The sequence below is a fragment of the Pleurodeles waltl genome, chromosome 1_2, assembly GCF_031143425.1.
Source record: "Pleurodeles waltl isolate 20211129_DDA chromosome 1_2, aPleWal1.hap1.20221129, whole genome shotgun sequence".
NCBI classification, from domain to species: Eukaryota; Metazoa; Chordata; class Amphibia; order Caudata; family Salamandridae; genus Pleurodeles; species Pleurodeles waltl.
The window spans coordinates 1,163,665,668-1,163,685,289 of record NC_090437.1 but is presented as its reverse complement, the minus strand read 5'-3'; the positions used below and the strand labels follow the sequence as shown (position 1 = coordinate 1,163,685,289).

The window sequence follows — 19,622 nt, the reverse complement described above, 5'->3', positions numbered from 1 at the left end:
CCTAAAATTACCTGTGTCACCCAAAAACCCATACCCACCATAAACCCTAAAAATTCCCTTGACACCCAAATACCCATACCCTGCTTAAATCCTAAAATTACCATTGTCATCCAAAAACCCATACCCACCAAAAACCCTAAATACCCTTGCCACCCAAAAACCCCTACCCACCCTAAATCCTAAAATTACCCTTGTCACCCAAAAACCCATACCCACGGTAAACCCTAAAATTCACTTTGCACCTAAAAACCTATAGCCACCCTAAAATGACCCTTATCACCTAAAAACCTATACCCACCCTAAACTCTGAAATTAACCTTGCCACCCAAAAACCCATACCCACCCTAAACCCTAAAACTACCTTTGCCACTCAAAATCCCACATTGACCCTAATCCCTAAAATTGCCATTCACCCAGAAACCCATACCCACCCTAAAACCTAAAATTACCTCTGCCACCAAAAACCCATACCTACCCCAAACCCTAAAATTACCCTTGCCACCTCAAAACCCATTCCCACCCTAAACTCTAAAAATTAACTTGTAACCCAAAAATCCATACTTACACTAAATCCTAAAAAAACCAAGTACCACGCACCTAAATCCTAAAAATGACCTTTCCCATATATATATATATGGACAGTCGAAGGCTCAGGCTGAAACGAGTTGCCATTGTGTTCTGGATTGTGCACTTGGCACTTTACATTTATAAGATGAAATAAAAGAAAATTGGAACCTGGATTGGTGGTGCTGGAGTCATACATGCGGCGATAGGCTGGTGAAACCTGGCTTTCGTTGAAGATGGAGTGACTTTTTGTGAAATATATATATATAAATATATATATATCTCATCTTGTTCTAATGGCATGCATGATATGATAAAGTCATATTCGATATAAAGGCATGCATGGTAATGGCATGCATAGGGATGTTACATGCGTGGTTAAGCCTGCGTGGGAATGATATGCGGGATTCAGCCTTTGTTGTAAAGGTTGTTTCCCCTTCAGCATTAACAATAATGTATATGACAAAATAAAAAATGAACCCCGTCATGTTGTTCCTTTCTAAGTTAAGGGGCATTTTTAAGAGCCCCTAGCGCCACCAGAGCGTCACTTTTAGTGATGCTCTGGTGGCGCTATGCACTGCACCATATTTACAAGGTGGCGTTAAGTCATTTTTTGTGGCTTAACGACATCTTGTAAATACGGTCCCTTCACACTTTGTGTGGAAGGGGTGTGCAATGGGTGTTGCTGTGAGTGTGCAACAGCAACAACCATTGCATTTTGACGCTGCCCCAGATTTATGAGATTTTGTAAACCTGAGGCAGCGCCAAAATCTAACACCACCCCAGGGGTAGCGTTAGGGTGGCACAACAAGGAGACATGCTTTAATTTCGCCTCGTTTTTTGCTCTTTCTGCGTGTGGTGCATTCTGGACAAAAACAAACTCCTCCTCAACACAGCCATCCTTACACTGTGGTGCAAGCGTTGCTGCTTTGGCGCACAGCAGTATATGTAGCGCCGGCATAGGGGTAAACACAGGAATGCGCTGTATTCTATTAAATACTGCGCATCACTGCGTTTTGAAAATGACGATGTGCGACACAGCCAAATTTGGCACAGCGACGCACACCGTCATTTTCTCTTAGATTAGGCCTTAAATGTATTAGGTTTTACCAGTTTAACTCAATTAAGATGGCTTCAGGTGTGCCAGACTTTTGTCATAAAAAAGACTGTTAGTGCTCTAGTTGTTCTTTCAACACTCTGAGAGGCTGTAGTAGAACACAAGGGAATCAACCGGCAGGCTGCTCCTGAAGTAAATGTTTTACTGAGAATGTCAGACTTCATTCTCATATCATTGAGAATGATAGTGTGAATTTACTGAAAATATGCTCTCGTTTTAGCTTCTGGAGCACCTTCTAATGCCTGTATTGGCAAATCATTTAAAAACAGTTTTCTCTCAAACACGATTCATGAAATCCCAGCAGGGTCAAATTACCTTAGAACACACCACAATTATGAAAATTAGTATGGTACCATCAACAAATGATTTATATTGTAACTAAAATTTGTTATCACCCTTTATACGTTCTCCTTTGTGTGACCCTCAAAACCTGCTATTCATTACAAGACATTTCAGTGGCGTGCTATCATGTATATTGGTCCCAAGATGGCTGCCAGCACTTCCTGGTTAAAGTGCTAACAGCCAAACAGATCTCACCATGAGATCTGTGCTTAGGCTCTGCCCAGATATCCAAATTTGGATTTCCTTTAATTTCTTCTTAACTACCAAATGGATTTACACCAAATAAAAAAAGGACAATCTAAACAAAATAAAGCTGTCTGCCAAATTTGGTGTTATTCCGTCCAGTGAATTGGACTCTAGTCGTGTTCAAAATTTCTATGAGAATTAACATGGAAAATACACTTTTTTTTACTCCCCCTTTTTCTCGGCCTCTGCTTGACAAATCACCTTTACATATGCAACAAAAATCACTGGCACACTTTTTTGGGAACATTTTGTGAAGATTCGTCTAACGATGCCAAAGATATATGCAAGTCAAAAAATGCTTTTCCTGTGAAAACATTGTTCTAACTATAACTACCCCCTGGAGACTGTATAGAAATCCCTCAGATATGTGCAAAACCGATTTTAATGACATTAGGAAGAATTATCATTTATGATATGTAGATGATTCTTTATTGAAGTAGGATACGCAAAGCATTTTCTAAGTTATAAGGCTTTTTAACTTAGTGATGTCTCTGACCACAGTAGTTTTGTGAAATGGTTGGGCCATAGATATAGGTAAGTTTTAGGTATATGTCTTTGCCTATCTATTATCACGTTATTAAAAATATTTATCCGTTTCTATATATTTAAAAAAATTACAAAGTACTATGCTACTTCTTAGGAAGTACTGCAGTACTTCAAAAAATGTTTAAAAAAATGAAATGGGTAAATAACGAAAAAATGCGCTGTACTACATATATTTCACAAATATAGTGTACTACAGATTATTTACAATTCCTCACACATTTAACTGTTTAAACAAGATGTCTACGGAGTACCACAGTAATACCTACTAATTAATGCACTACTTAAAAACATTTAAAAAAAATATTTGTTAAAAAACATAAATAGACTGTACTACACTACATTTAACTATTATAGTGTACTAAATTGTATGTTTTAATTTTTACTATATATGTTTTTCCTATATCTACTGCAGTACTTTGAAGGTACTAGCGTGTATCTCTATAAATTGTTATAAAAATGTATTAAAAAAATATAAATATATTTCACTAACTATTACCACTTTATTAAAAGGTAATATACAGGGAGCAACAGACACTATACCAAAATGTTGCCAATTTATGCTGAAAACTACTTGGTTGTCTTTTACATTTTATCTAAAGACAGCGTTAACCAGTCATCTACTGTCTTGCCATTGGCATGTACTGCAGTATACCTTAAAGTTTCTGTAGTATACCGCTGTACAACATATAACCAAAGGCCTTATAGTGAGGATGGCGATCCGAGGACTCCAGGTGGTCGAACAACCACATTACAACCCTGATGGGCAGAACCAGCAGGGGACCGCCGTCACCACCAGAAACATTGTTCCCGATGGTCTGGGTTGTACTCAGCCACGTGGTACTGAACTCAGCGCTGCTGTGCTGATTACAACTCAGCTTTCGGACAGCTTTTCCATGGTGGTCATGCCGCCATGGAAAGGCTGGTGGAAAACCAGTGCTGGGGGCCACGGGGGGGCCTGCACTGCTCATGTCCATGGTAATAGCAGTGCAGCCCCCCCACCCGTCCAGCACCATTGCTTTGCAGACAGTGCGCCTTACGATGAAGCTGGTGTCCAAGGGAGCCAAGACTGATACTGTAGCAATGTTCTCGCCGGTCAGCCCAGCGGGAATGGCATAATACAATGTTCCCACCGGTCAGCCCGGTGGGAACATTGTAATACCCTCGGGGGGACGCCATGGCACTGGCTTCCTCCCTGTGAGTTTTTCGGCCGGCTTGTCCGACTGCCAAACTCATAATTAGGCCCTAAGTATTTTCACACTTATAACTCTAACACTAAGTAAACGATTTACACCTATTACCAAAAATTACATTTACACTCCACAATCTCTAATATTGCCACATTGCAACTACATATTTTTACATACTTTCATGCTACGTTTGTTTTAACTACCACACTACACTCTACACCACTCCACTCTATGCCATTCCACTCTACTCAACTCCACAGAGCACCACTCCACTGCATGCTATTCCACTCAACACCACTCCACTCTATATCACTCCAATGTATGCCACTCCACTATACACTAATTCACTGTACGCCACTACACGCTAACCCACTATTCCAAACAGTAAAGTGGCATAGAGTGGAGTGGGTAAGAGTTGAGCAGCGCAGAGTGGAATAGCACAGAGTGAAGTAGTTCAGAGTGGAATTATAGACACTAGAAAAACATAAAGTGAAGTGGCATATAGGGAAGTGGACTACAGTGGAGTGACATACAGTGGAATAGAGTACAGTAGATTGGCAAACAGTGAAATAATGTTGACTGGAGTAGTATAGAGAGGAGTGGCATATAGTGGAGTTACGTAGAGTGGAGTGTCATATAGTGGAGTGGTGTAGAGTGGACAGTGGAGTGGCATACAGTGGAGTGGCATAGAGTAGAGTGGTGTAGAGTGGCATAGCGCAGAGTGGACTGGTGTAGAGTGGAGTTATGTACAGTAGAATGGCATACAGTGGGGTGGCTTATAGGGAAATGGCCTAGAGTCGAGTGACATACAGTGGAATTAATTACAGTAGATTGGCGTACAGTGAAATAGTATCGAATGGAGTAACAAAGAGTGGAGTGGCGTACCTTGGAGTGGCATAGAGTGGAATGGAATAGAGTGGAAAAGCATACAGTGGAGTGGCGTGAAATGGAGTGGCATACAGTGGAGTGGCGTGGAGTGGCGTACAGTAGAGTGGCGTTGAGCAGAATAACAGAGAGTGGAGTAGCTTAGAGACTTTGGCTGTGTTCTGGTTGGGTCCCTAGATATCGGTAAGTAGTAGGTTTTATTGTTGTTCCATACCTATTGCTACTTCATTAAAGTGGTAATAATAGTGAAATGTATTAATATTTTTCTAAATATTTTTAAACCATTCACAGAGAACAGAGATGGTACTTACAAAGTACTGCAGTAGGTACAGGAAAAAAAAAATATACAGTATATATATAGAAAAAAATAAAAATACATAGCAGTGAACTAGGTGAGCGAAATATAGTTTAGTAAAGTGATTTATAATTTTTTAACAAATTACATTTTGCTTCAGTAGCGCAGTAATCTGTAGGTATTAATGCGGTATTCTGTAGCTTTTTTGTAAAAAATTAAATATGTAAAAATATATAAATGCATTGTAGTACACTACCTTTGGGAAATATAAGGTATTACAGTGTATTTTAAATTTTTTGGGATATTTAATTTAAAAAAATGTATTAACCCCTTTGCTGTCAGTCCTTTTCCCTCTCAGGTGCCAGGCCTTTTTTTGGCTATTTGGGGCAGTTTGTGCTTAGACCCTCATAACTTTTTGTCCACATATGCTACCCACGCCAAATTTGCGTCCTTTTTTTCCAATATCCTAGGCATTCTAGAGGTACCCAGGGTTTGTCAATTCTCCTGAAGGACATCAAGAAATTAGCCAAAATACAGCGAAAATTTCGTTTTTAAAACAAAATGGGAATAAAGGACTTCAGAAGAAGGCCTGTGCTTTTTCCCCTGAAAATGCCATCAACAAAGGGTTTATGGTGCTAAAATCACCATCATCCCAGCTTTCAGGAACAGGCACACTCGAATCAGAAAACCACATTTTTCAACACAATTTTGGCATTTTACTGGGACATATCCCATTTTTACTATTTTTTATGCTTATAGCCTCCTTCCAGTTAGTGACAGAAGTGGGTGTGAAAACAATGCTTGATCCCCAACAGCTAAAAATTTCCGAAAAGTAGAGGAAATTCTGAATTCAGCAAGAGGTCATTTGTGTAGATCATACAAGTTTTTCCTACAGAAAATAACAGCTGAAATAAAAAATATTGAAATTGAGGTCCAAAAACAGCCATTTATCTCTATGTTTTACTCTGTCACTTTTTACTGCCATGTCAGATTTTCAAAAGCAATATACCGTTATGTCTGCTGGACTCTCCTGGTTGCTGGGATATATAGGGCTTGTAGGTTTATCAAGACCCCTAGGTACCCGTAGCCAATAAAGGAGCTGCACCTTGCAATGGGTTTCCATTGTATACTGGGTATACAGCAATTCATTTCCTGAAATATACAGAGTGAAAAATAGGTATCAAGGAAACCTTTGGATATCCAAAATGGGCACAAGATAAGGTGTTGAGAAGCAGTGGTTATTTGCACATCTCTGAATCTCGGGGTCCCCATACTAGCATGTGAATTACAGGGCATTTCTCAAAGAGTCGTCTTTTTTACACACTGTCTTACATTTGGAAGGACATTTTTAGAGAAAAACAAGGGGTGGTAACACTAGTTCTTCTATTCTGTGATCCCCCAAGTCTCCCGATACAAATGGTACCTCACTTGCATGGGTAGGCCTAGTGGCCATGGCAGGAAACGCAACATGGACTCATCACATTTTTACACTGAAATCTGACGTATTTTTTAGGAAACCTACCAAACCCAAACATTTCTGAAAACTAGACACCCGAGGAAGTCCAGGGAGTCCAGGGAGGTGTGACTTGCGTGGATCCCCCCAGTGTTTTCTTACCCAGAATCCTCAGTAAACCTCAAATTTAGCGAAAAAATCAAATTTTTCCCACGTTTCTGTGAGGGATCACTGCACCGGCACAAATTTCCTACCACCCATCGTTTCCCTCAGTCTACCGGTAAAAATGATACCTCTCTTGTGTAGGTGGGCCAAGTGCCTGTGACATGGAAGAGCCAAAAACATGTTGAAAATGAGGGAAAACCAAAGCGGGTCCAAAAGGGCAGTTTAAAAACATTTTTAGGCTGACAAATGGGGCAGTATTTCTATTGGTCTTGATGCAACAATGCTCGGTGGTAGGAGTTTTGTGGATTCCTGCACATTCCGGAAGGTTCCGTCCCAAAAATGTGGGAAAAATTTGTGATTTCAAGCAAAGTTTGAGGTTTTCAGGGAATTATGGGTAGGAAAATGGTGTGGGTGTATGTGAAGCACACCACCCTGGACTCACTCACATATTTTGTTTTCAGATGTGTCTAGGTTTTGTAGATCTTTCTACGTGGCAACGTCCCAAAGTCCAAGAAGTGCAGCCCTCACCATTCCAAGTGGGACGATTTTGAGAGTTGGACAGGCTCTGATGGCCCAAATGTAAAACCAAAACCCAAAATAACCAAACGTCCTCTTGCTTGACATGGGATAAGATGTATTAGTGTGCGGGGGAGAGATTAAAGATTGTAACCCCCTTTATGGTTGGTAGCCGCCACCTCACTTTTCTTTTTAATTCCCTGGCATCTAGTAGGCTTTCTGCCCCCCTGGGGCGTTGATCGGGGGTATTTGCCCCATCTGCCCACGAGTGGGCAGAGAAACCGTGTCTCCATTTATTTTGGGTGGGGGTATGGCCTTACCCCCACCCTCTTTTCTGGAAAGAAAATCTTCCATGGTCTCTGGTTGGCTTCCTGCCCCCTTGGGGGCAGATGGGCCTTACAAAAATAGGCCGATCTGCCCCCAAGAGGGACAGAAATGGCCAACAGTAATGTGCCTATACAAGTATAAGGTACACTGTTCCAAAAGAAAGAAGACACAGGGTAACCCTACTGTTAGGAGCAAGTGCCCTCACACATCCAACTGGATGTCATGCTTCATCATTGGGCCTGCTCCTCGTCAGACCGGCGTTGCAATGTCTGATGAGCCCCCCGAAAAGGGGGGCTCTTTGCCGGATATCTTATTCACTTCTTAAGTGCCTTGAAAAACAGAGAGGCTGGCAGTGCCGCCTCACAAGATCAACAAAGGAAGGAGAGCAGAAAAAAATAGAATTGGCTCAAAACCAAGCTTTTCGTCATAGATTTATTGGATCAGCAAGAGGTGAAGGCCAAGGTTAAAAAACAGGTGGAGTGTGTTGATAGTAATAATGCTCAACCACTCTCTCAATATAAATCACAAGAAGGGAAGGACATTACCTACCACCCTCTCTAATCGGTCAATGGCATGGGGGGAAGGATATTACCTACCGCCCTCTCTAATAGGTTGACATGTTTCGAGTCACAAGGATCCGACGACGCTTCTTTAGGACCAAAGAAAAAAATGAAAATACTTCTCCATCTAGAAAAAGAAGACCTTCATGTGTCTAAGAACGTAAGTCTACTAGGCTCCGGTCACTTACTCTTTGGACTGCGCATCTAGCTAGTCTAGGAAGTAGCGGTCGCCCTGTGAAAAACAAGAAAAAATTATAATTTATAATGTTTGCCACAACATTTCATGCACACACAAATGTGAGTGACAATCAGTGAATAAAAAGTGCAATAACTGCTAGGTGGTAGTGTGGAAAAACGTCGAAAGAAACTAACTGGCTCACCGTCCCAAATTATGAAAACAGCTCCCTAGGAATCACTTCCCGGGAGACTGGTGCACTAACTAAAATGATATAAAGCATAGTCATAAGCATATTCATGCAGCTTCTAGAAAAAAAAAAAAATTGTGTATGTGATGGAATAAATACATGGAACTTCAAAAGTATGTAGTAACGGAAATTAATCCCAGCACATATGGAGAGTTCTGGTCATTCCAGACCGAGTGCTATGATAACCATCCCTTAACCTAAAGGCAGTCTAGCCCGGTCTTACTATGTTAGGAAGGTCAAAAACAGTGAATTAACTTAATGACCATGGTACAAATGGGGGGGAAGGCAAGGCAAGGAGGGAAAGAAAACCGTAAAAAGGAAAAAGCAAACATCATCTGGGGAGCTAAGTGCATCGTCTCTGGAAGGTGGAGAGAGTTCAGAGAGTCTTTAGTGCTAGTTTCAAAAATATTGTAGAGAAAGTCAGCCCAGTTGGTTGAATGCCTGTATAAATCCAGGACTTTCATTACTGGAACCAGCTGTCCAAATTAACTGGCCCCATAGCAAAGCGCTGTGCAATGGCCACAGATAATCCTGAATAGCAACAAGGAGAACAAGCATTTACAATGCATCGGGTTTCACGTTTCCTCGTGTTAGAGCCGCTCCACGGCGGGTGGGAGATCTTTCTCCTTCCTGGCGGCCAAGACCTGGAACTCCCTCCCCACCAGCCTCAGGACCACCCAGGACCACTCCGCTTTCCGGAGACTCCTAAAGACTTGGCTGTTCGAGCAGCGATAACCCCCCCTTTTCCCCCCTAGCGCCTTGAGACCCGCACGGGTGAGTAGCGCGCTTTATAAATGTTAATGATTTGATTTGATTTGATTTGATCGCGTTGTAAACTCCTAACCCGACTTTTCACCTATCGGGCAAAAGTGCATTTATGCACGTAACCCGAAAAAGTGAAATCAAGTAGGTAAAGCGCTCGACTTCTGCCAAGCGAGATCGGGCTCGTAAATTAGTTTTAAAAAAAGTCCACCAGCCCGATGGAAAACAGCGAGTCTTGCATGTTTTCTGTACTTGGTCGCTGCGCTCGAGGAGGGCTAGCCACCGGAAAAGGCATGACCTATGCGTGCCTTCGACTAATGAAAGCAAGCCGATTTAATTAGGGAAGCCCACGAACCAATAAAAAGCACTGACGTGAAGTTGACAGGGCTCGGAGCCCTTTTCTAAATACTAAAGAGTCTCCCTGCTATACGCATGCGCGAGCGCATGCAAAGCAGGCTCGACCCTAAAAATGGGCAGAATGACACAGATGAAAAAACCTTAATGGAAATTTAAAATCATCGTGTTTATCAAACTCTGAAGTCATCTATTACAAAAACAGTATGCAGAAGAAAGTCTATACAACCCAAACGGGAGTAAATGTCACTCGCGATCACGCACTTACTATTATGCAGCTGGTACATCGCTGGGGACATACCCCTTGGCAGCATTCATGAAAGTGATCTGAAGACACACACAGCCCCGATGAAAGGACGCTCGAACCCGGAAGTCAGGTTCGGTCGCGTGGCTCCGGTAGGTTCACTCGAGTCACATGAGGAGCCATGGAAATAAACAAGGGAGTGGGGCAGAACACCTTCTTGACTGGGTAGGTAAAAGATTGGAAGGACTAAACAGAGTTCCTGTTTAGTCATCCATATCCATCATAATCTTTTTCGGCGGTCTCATGCACAAACAATGAAACATACAGAGGTTATTTAAATGAAACATTAGGTAAGCGCATTGTCGCGCAATAGCAATTAACTAAATACCATGTCATCAACTCATTGACGGGAATAGAGCGCATCTGAAGTCTGCATCGAATTTTTTTTTTTTATATATATATAATGGAAAAATAGAAGTCAGGGAAAAAGTACCCAGGGTCAATAATGGTCAGAGCAGCCCTAATACATTGTATAGGTGTATGTATACATGGAAACAACTGCTTGAAGCCCCAAGTATCTCAAAGATATTAAGAAATAGACCAAAAGAACATAAGGGAGAGTCCAATATTCAATGGACGCGCCCTGATTGTATGTCATCCAACAATGGGTAGCCAAGGTAGAAGTTGTGGCGGGAGCTGGAGAAGTCAGGGGACATGAAACTGTAAACCACAGTGGGAAAAGTCCCATGAATGGGTAACAGTGGTTGATACAACATAGTGGATGTAGGTCTCTGTGGCATGCTCATTGCTAGGATTCCTTAAAGCAGAAGTTGTGACCAAGGGATTTCATCGTTTAGCCCTTGGATGTGTGTCCCTCGCTTAAACATCTAGCGTTGTTCTGCCTCAAATAAGGCCCTTGGGTTGCTTCCTCTGAACCCAAGAACATCCACAACCACGCACCATAAGTCATCAGGACCATGGTGCATGTCTTAGAAGTGTAAACTAAGTTTAGTCGTCACACGGCCTCACCTAATATTACTGCGGTGTTCATTGATCCTGATTTTCACTGGTCTGGTAGTCATTCCAATGTACGGGAGCCCACATGGACAGGTGATCATGTAAACCCAATTCCGTGTGTTGCAGTTTGTGCAGATAGGTTCCAGGTCAAGTGTCATCTGGTGTCTGGTAAGGGAGCAGACGTTGCACATCCCACATGGATGATGGCCTGAGACTGGGGGAAGGTTCCAGAGGGTAGTCTGGTTTGAGGTCTCTAGATTCCTCAATGGTCAAGTGTGGACCACCATATCCTTAATATTGGATGTCGTTTTGAATACAAATAAGGGTGGCCGAACAACTACATCTCCACTCACCAAGATGGACCATCTCTTATAAATCAGTTTTTTTATATTATTAGACAGTGGAGTGTATGTGGACACACAGGTCAAATGAGGGTAAGGTTCCTTCCTAACAGTCCTAAGTAATGCTTCTGTATTGTTGTGCCTAGCCCTCTTGTGTGCAGTGTTCACAACAGAGGGTGGGTAGTGTCTCTAAAGCAGCTTGGTCTTAAGATCACTGACTTCGGTCTCAAACAACTGGGGGTTGCTGCAATTACGGCGCAGTCATAAAAATTGACCAAAGGGTAAGTTATCCCGTAAGGCATTAGGGTCGTGACTATCATAGTGTAGCAAACTATTGCGGTCTGTGGCCTTGTGGTAAGTGTGTGCAGTCAATTTGCTGTTGTCAATACTGATTATTAAATTCAAACAGGAAATGTGTGTGGAAGAGACGGAGGATATGAATTTCAGGAAGGGATCAAGGGTGTTGATCCATGTTGTAAAAGGATTGACACCCTCTAGCTCTCCTTTCCATACAATCAAGATATCATCAATGTATCGCCGCCATAGAATAATGTTCTCATGGAAGGGATTTGCGGTAGGGAGTATGAGTCGTTTCTCAAAATCATACATATATAGGCAGGCCAGACTGGGTACGAAGGTACTCCCCATCGAGGTACCCCGAATCTGATGGAAAAATGAATCTTCAAACTGGAAGAAATTCTCAGTCATGGCTAGAGTAGCGCACTGCATATTGAATTGTACAGGAGTTGGGCAATTCCACGTTTCCTCGAGCAGAGCATTCTCAACTACTTGTAAAGTAGCCTCCTGAGGTATGTTAGTATACAGAGCCTCTACGTCGAGTGTTATGAGTGCATGGACATACACAATTGAATTGATTGTTTCAATCAAATTCAGGACATCCTTAGTGTCTTCTAGATAGGTACAGGAGCCTTTCACTAATGGTTGTAGGAAGTGGTCACAAAAATTGGATAGGGGTTCTAAGACAGAGCCAATCCCAGACACTATGGGCTGGCCAGGTGGATGTAGCCTGACTTTATGGATCTTGGGGAGGCAGTAAAAGTACGGGGTACGAGGATGGGTAGAATCCAAAAATTCTGCCTCTTTTTGGGAGATCCATTGATTGTTGTGGGCTTCCTCAATCATACTCCTTATGCGGATCTGTAATCTCGGTGTCGGATCTTATGGGATAGGGGCATATTAGGTGGAATCACTCAAAAGGCGAACACATTCCTCCCTGTAGTCGTCAGATTTCATAACGACTATGGCACTGCCCTTATCAGCATATTTAATCCCAATGGTATGGTCATATGCTAGAGTTTTCAAAGCATTCCTCTCTTTGGTGGGAAAGTTGATAAAGGGATGCTTGGGACGCGGTTTGTTGAGGTCAGACATAGCTCCTTTGTCAAAGGCAAGAACTTCGCAAGGCATAGCAGATGAGGGGGGAACAAAGGTGTATGGTTGTTTTAAACCTAAATCATCTAACTGAGACTTAATCGGATGGTCGTTGAAAGAGAAATGTAATCGGATCTTTCTAAAGAATAGCGAACGTTCACAGTTAGGTCAGAAGAAATCTTCCTTGGGTGTGGGTACAAAGCCTAAGCCTCTATTGAGAGCATTGGTTTCATCAGGGGAGTAATGTGCCCCAATGGGGAGTGACCCTTGCCCAAGGGGCTGCCCCCCCCAAACAAAACACACACACCAATCCCTGGTCCCTGAGTGATTTCGATCAGCCTAGTAGAAATAGACTGATCTAACCCCAAGGGGGGCAGAAATGGCCTAACATAAATTTGCTCCCTAGGGGAGCGAGCCTTGCCTAAGGGGTCGCTTCCCATGTGTAAAATTGTTTTTTTTTTTAAATCCTTGTGTCTAGTGGTTTCTGCCCCCCTTGGGGGTAGATCGGCCTAATTTGAATAGGATGATCTGCCCCCAAGGGGGGCAGAAATGGCCTAAAATAAATCCCCACCCCCCCCCAGGGGAGCTACCCTTGCCTAAGGGGTCGCTCACCCTTGTGTGAAATTGACCAAAAACAAAATTCCCTGGTGTCTAGTGGTTTTGATTGGTCTAGAAAAATTGGCTGATCTGCCCCAAGGGGGGCAGAAATGTCCAAAGTGACCCTTGCCCAAGGGGTCGCTCCGCACATGTAAAAAACAAAAGATTCCCTGGTGTCTAGTGGTTTTGATTGGCCTAAAAAATAGGCTGATCTGCCCCAAAGGGGGCAGAAATGGCCAAAAAACAAAGGTAAGCTATTCCTGGTGCTTGCTGAGCTTTGCAATCTAGTCAAAACAACGGCTGCAGAAGAATAAGCAGAAGATACGATTAAAACAGCCAGGTTTTTCTGACACGTTTTTAACTTTAAGATCTGTAAATTACTGAGAAACTGCAAGGAGAGAGGAGGTGATTTCAATTCAAAGCAGCTAAGTACTAAAAGGCACTGACTCTGGATTTAGAGCAGAGGATTAGAGGAATGACTGCCAGATGTTGGGTTGAAGGTCTAAGATGTCACAATGGTATAAAGAAGAAGAGACTTGTGTTCAAGTATCGCCATGAACCTTGCTGGGTAAGGTCCTCTTATTTTCGTTTTGGAAGAAAATATTTTCTGTTCCTGATCTCTGACTTGACTCTTGGGTAGGTCGCTTCCCCGCCACTGCAGCTCCACCTGCCCAGGCCCCTGCCACCTATTTGTAGGTCTTAGGTGTCCCTTTGCGCCTTCGCCTGTGTATTCCTTCTTAGTTCTCTGTCCTATTGCGCTCCTCTCCTGTGTATTTCTTCTTAGTTCTCTGTCCTTTTGTGCTCTTCTCCTGTGTATTTCGTCTTTTTTCTCTTCTTACATCGCGCTCCTCTCCTGTGTATTTCTTCTTAGTTCTCTGTCCTTTTGCGCTCTTCGCCTGTGTATTTCGTCCTTTTTCTCTTCTTCCATTGCGCTCCTCTCCTGTGTATTTCTTCTTAGTTCTCTGTCCTTTTGCGCTCTTCTCCTGTGTATTTCGTCCTTTTTCTCTTCTTCCACTGCGCTCCTCTCCTGTGTATTTCTTCTTAGTTCTCTGTCCTTTTGCGCTCTTCTCCTGTGTATTTCGTCCTTTTTCTCTTCTTCCATTGCGCTCCTCTCCTGTGTATTTCTTCTTAGTTCTCTGTCCTTTTGCGCTCTTCTCCTGTGTATTTCATCCTATTTTTCTTTCCAATCTCGCTTTCTCCTGTGAATTTCCTCCTGTTTCACTTTTCCCGCCTTCCCGCTTCCCGCATTCAGCTTTCCCGCCGCTGCCTCCCGTGCGGCCCTGCCCCCCCTGCTCCCATTCGTCGTCCTCCCTCCCGCCTCCCAGCTGACCCCTCCACCCCCCCTTCCCTCTTATGGCGGCCGCTGCGCGGCAGAGACAGCGACCCTTGACCCTCGGGTAGGTCGCTTCCCCGCCGCTGCAGCTCCACCTGCCCAGGCCCCTGCCACCTCTTTGTAGGTCTTAGGTGTCCCTTTGAGCCTTCTCCTGTGTATTCCTTCTTAGTTCTCTGTCCTATTGCGCTCCTCTCCTGTGTATTTCTTCTTAGTTCTCTGTCCTTTTGCGCTCTTCTCCTGTGTATTTCGTCCTTTTTCTCTTCTTCCATCGCGCTCCTCTCCTGTGTATTTCTTCTTAGTTCTCTGTCCTTTTGCGCTCTTCTCCTGTGTATTTCGTCCTTTTTCTCTTCTTCCATCGCGCTCCTCTCCTGTGTATTTCTTCTTAGTTCTCTGTCCTTTTGCGCTCTTCTCCTGTGTATTTCGTCCTATTTTTCTTTCCAATCTCGCTTTCTCCTGTGAATTTCCTCCTGTTTCGCTTTTCCCCCCTTCCTGCATTCAGCTTTCCCGCCGCTGCCTACCGTGCGGCCCGCCCCCCCCTGCTCCACTTCGTCGTCCTCCCTCCTGCCTCCCAGCTGACCCCTCCTCCCCCCCTTCCCTCTTATGGCGGCCGCGCCGCTGGCGCGCCAAAGGCAAGCCCGTCTGCACCCATCCGCGTCTGGACCGCGCCCAGCGCCAGAACCCCTGGCCCCCACCGCAATCAAAACTCCCGACTAGGATACGACGCTGCCTCCCTCAACGCCCTCAACCCCGGACGAACAGCCACCTGCTACCAAGCCAGCCCTAAACGTACTCACGGACCCTTCACCTGTCAAGCCTGCAAGTACACTTTCCACCGAGCCTGCAGACCTCCCACCGGCCCTTGCACCAACAACCACCTCAAGTGCATCATCCTCAACACACGCTCCGTCCACAAGCACGCCATCGAACTATGGGACCTCCTGGACACTACAGCACCAGACGTCGCCTTCATCACAGAAACCTGGATGAACGCCTCCTCGGCTCCTTACATCACCATAGCCATCCCCGACGGCTACAAGATCGCCCGGAAGGACCGCACCAACCAAACCGGTGGAGGAATCGCCATCATCTACAGGAACTACATCAACATCACGACCACCACCGAAGACACCTCCCTCGCCACCGAAAACATACACTTCCAGATCCACACCGACCCCAGAACCACCCTCAGAGGAACTCTCGTCTACAGGCCCCCGGGCCCACGCGCCCAATTCAGCGAAACCATCACCGATTTCATCAGCCCGCACGCCCTAGCCTCACCAGACTACATCCTCCTCGGGGACCTGAACTTCTACCTGGAGAAAAACAACGCCAACAACACCGCCACCCTGCTCGACAACCTCGGACTCAAGCAACTGGTGAACACCCCCACCCACACCGCTGGCCACACGCTTGATCCCATCTTCTCCGCCAGCAACCACATATCCTTCAGCCACTCCGCTGAACTACACTGGACCGACCACAGTTGCGTCCACTTCACCTTCAAACGGGAGACCCACCACCATCGCACACAACAAATCCCCTGCAGACTCTGGAGCAAAATCTCCACAGAGCAGTTCCTCTCAACACTGAACCAAAACCCACCAGCCATCACCACCGACGCCAACAACGCAGCCCTCAGCCTCACACAATGGATCACCAACTATGCCGAAAGCCTTGCTCCACTTAAAAGCCACCTAATCGGGACCAGCATCAGGAAACCCCCGTGGTTCACGGACGCCCTCAAAGAATCCAAGAAATCCTGCCGTACCCTCGAAAAAACCTGCCGCAGAGAACGCACCACAGAAAACATGTCAGCCCTCAAGATCGCCATCTGCGAACATCACCAGCTGATCTGCTCCACCAAAAGGACATCATTCAAAGAGAGACTAGACAACAACACCCACAACAGCAAAGAACTCTTCAACATCGTCAAAGAGCTCTCCAACCCCAGCGCCAGCTCCAACGTCATCACGCCCTCACAAGAACTCTGCAACTCCCTCGCTACTTTCTTCCATCGAAAGATCGCAGACCTACACGACAGCTATGGACCCCAGACCCCGCGCCCACCACCGAACCAACAGCCCCCACCACTACCCTCAACGCCTGGACCCCCATCAGCTCTGAAGAGACCAGAATCACCATGAACACCATCCACTCCGGCTCCCCTTCGGACCCGTGCCCCCATCACATCTTCAACAAAGCCGACTCCATCATTCCCCCTATCTCCGGAGCATCATCAACAGCTCGTTCTCATCTGCCACCTTCCCCGAGAGCTGGAAACACGCGGATGTCAGCGTCCTCCTGAAGAAACCCACGGCTGACCTCAACGACCTGAAGAACTTCCGCCCCATCTCTCTTCTCCCCTTCCCGGCCAAGGTCATCGAGAAGACCGTCAACAAGCAGCTGACCAACTTTCTTGAAGCCAACAACTTGCTCAACCCTTCCAAATCAGGATTTCGAGCCAACCACAGCACGGAAACCGCCCTCATCGCAGTCACCGACGACATCAGAACTCTGATGGACAACAGAGAAACAACCGCCCTCATCCTACTGGACCTCTCGGCTGCCTTCGACACGTGTGCCATCGCACCCTAATAACCCGCCTCCGCTCCACTGGAATCCTAGGACAGGCCCTTGACTGGATCATCTCGTTCCTCTCTGACAGAACCCAAAGAGTCTACCTCCCGCCCTTCCGCTCAGAACCCACCAAGATCATCTGCGGCGTACCCCAAGGTTCATCGCTCAGCCCAACCCTCTTCAATATCTACATGAGCCCCCTCGCCGACATTGCTCGCAAACACAACATCAACATCATCTCCTACGCTGACGACACCCAGCGGATACTCTCCCTCACCAAAGACCCAACCTCCGCCAAAATCAACCTACAGGAAGGAATGAAAGACGTCGCGGAATGGATGAAGCTCAGCCGCCTGAAGCTGAACCCAGACAAGACGGAGGTCCTCATCCTCGGACATTCCCCGTCCGCCTGGGACGACTCCTGGTGGCCCACTGCTCTGGGCTCCGCACCTACCCCCTCAGACCACGCACGCAACCTCGGATTCATCCTGGACCCCCTCCTCAAAAGGACCAACCAAGTCAACGCCGTCTCGTCATCTTGCTTCCATACCCTTTGCATGCTCCGAAAAATCTTCTGATGGATCCCTGCCGAAACCAGAAAGACAGTAACCCACGCCCTCGTCACAAGCCGTCTGGACTACGGAAACACCCTATACGCAGGGACCACCTCAAAGCTACAGAAACGTCTTCAACCCATACAGAACCCCTCCGCACGCCTCATCCTCGACATACCGCGCCACAGCCACATATCCGCCCACCTGAAACACCTGCACTGGCTCCCCGTCAACAAGAGGATCACCTTCAGGCTCCTCACCCACGCACACAAAGCTCTCCACAACATGGGCGCCGAATACATCAACAGCCGCCTCTCATTCTACACGCCCACCCGTCAGCTTCGCTCAGCCAGCCTTGTCCTCGCCACCGTCCCACGTATCCGCAGAACCACTGCAGGAGGTAAATCCTTCTCCTACCTGGCAGCCAAAGCATGGAACTCCCTCCCCGCACACCTAAGAACTACCCAGGACCATCTCGCCTTCAGGAGGCGCCTCAAGACATGGCTTTTTGAGCAGCAGTAGCCCACCCCCCCCCTTCCCTAGCGCCTTGAGACCCTCTCGGGTGAGTAGCGCGCTCTATAAATGCTCTGATTGATTGATCTTGTGATTTGCAGGCCCCTCAGCCAGAGGCCAAGACTCAGGTCTCCTTTCTTAGATGTCCTGAAATTGTTTTGTTAGGCCTTTTTGTTAGGCCCATGTTTGGGTTGGTGCAGGCTTGTTTTTGGCTTGCTAGACCACTTTTTCACAGTCTGGGCTCCCTGCTGTTCCGGGTAGCTCATGACTACCATGCTTTGCTACTTACTGTTCCAGATTGTTGTACCTCCTGGTTGTTGGTGGCAGTGTTTGTTGGGTCCACCACGCTGCTCTTCTGGGTTGCTGTGCCTGGAGGTGTGGAACAGGTTTAACTGCTTCTCAGTCTGAGCTGTCTCTATGCTACTGGTTCCAAAGAGGACTATGAGTTATGGGCTTCAAGGGGTGTGAATAACTTATAGGTTTCAGGCCTGGTAGTCTTCCTTTACTGCCTGATGCCTGTTGCAGTAGCCAGCACTGTTGATATTTTAGGCTAGGTCAACCTTGGACTGTCGCATGATAGTAGTTCAGCTCACACTTGCTGAACACTTCTCTCTGGTGCCCCAATGATGCTGTGCGTTCCATGTTGCTTGGCTGAGTTTCTTCTCATATCATGGCTTTTTTCAAAATTCAGGATTCCGTGTGTTGGTACGGCTACAGATCCAGATGGGGGAGACTGATCTAATTGTATGCTGAGTCAGTCTTTTATACCTAAGGGACATAACTTTCAGACCTCTTTCCTATGTCATATCTGCGTCTTTTATATGATCAGTTTAAGAGATGGCAGAACTATCTTTTGTCTGACTGACCTGATGCTGCACATATGTCCTATTCTGAAGTTGACTCAATATCAGTTCTTCTAAGGAATTCATCGATCAGTGTTTCTCTTATTGTTCCCTGTGGTTTTATTGTTTTCTCAGCAGCTTCTCTTTCTTAGTTAAGCAGGTGAGTGGGTGCTTGTGGGTGGACCCTGTTCCCCTTTGGGTATCTGTGGTCCCTCTTGAAATTAGCTTAGGGTCCTTTTGTCTATTAGCTTTAAACTTGTGGGCACTCTTCTGGATTTAGTTCAGACTCCTGTTTTGGTTCTGTGGTTGCCTTGTGTGGCTCTTATCCACTCCGGCCTTCTTGCAATTCTGTTGGAGGCAATAGAGTTGCTTGTTGGATACCCTGCTCTTCACTTGTTGGCTACAGCTCTGGGTCTAGTTCTGTGGTGCTGGATGTGGCCTTCCATTACTTTAGCAGGTGGCTTTGGT

General features: G+C 45.7%; 1 protein-coding gene and 1 long non-coding RNA gene across 13 annotated transcripts in view; one reads left to right on the top strand and one right to left on the bottom strand.

Moving 5' to 3' along the window:
• The window catches only part of JAKMIP1 (janus kinase and microtubule interacting protein 1), a 1,798,968-nt gene that overhangs the window by 1,659,694 nt on the left and 119,652 nt on the right, over positions 1-19,622 (top strand). The gene's annotated exons all lie outside the window — the stretch shown is intronic.
• Positions 1-19,622, bottom strand: part of LOC138249073 (uncharacterized) — a 181,502-nt gene that overhangs the window by 84,528 nt on the left and 77,352 nt on the right. The window contains exon 3 of one of the 5 annotated variants that reach the window (XR_011194702.1): positions 8,392-8,435. The exons of the other annotated variants lie outside the window; for them this stretch is intronic. This is a non-coding gene — a long non-coding RNA (uncharacterized lncRNA). The remainder of the gene's footprint in view (positions 1-8,391; positions 8,436-19,622) is intronic. 5 annotated transcript variants of the gene reach the window in all.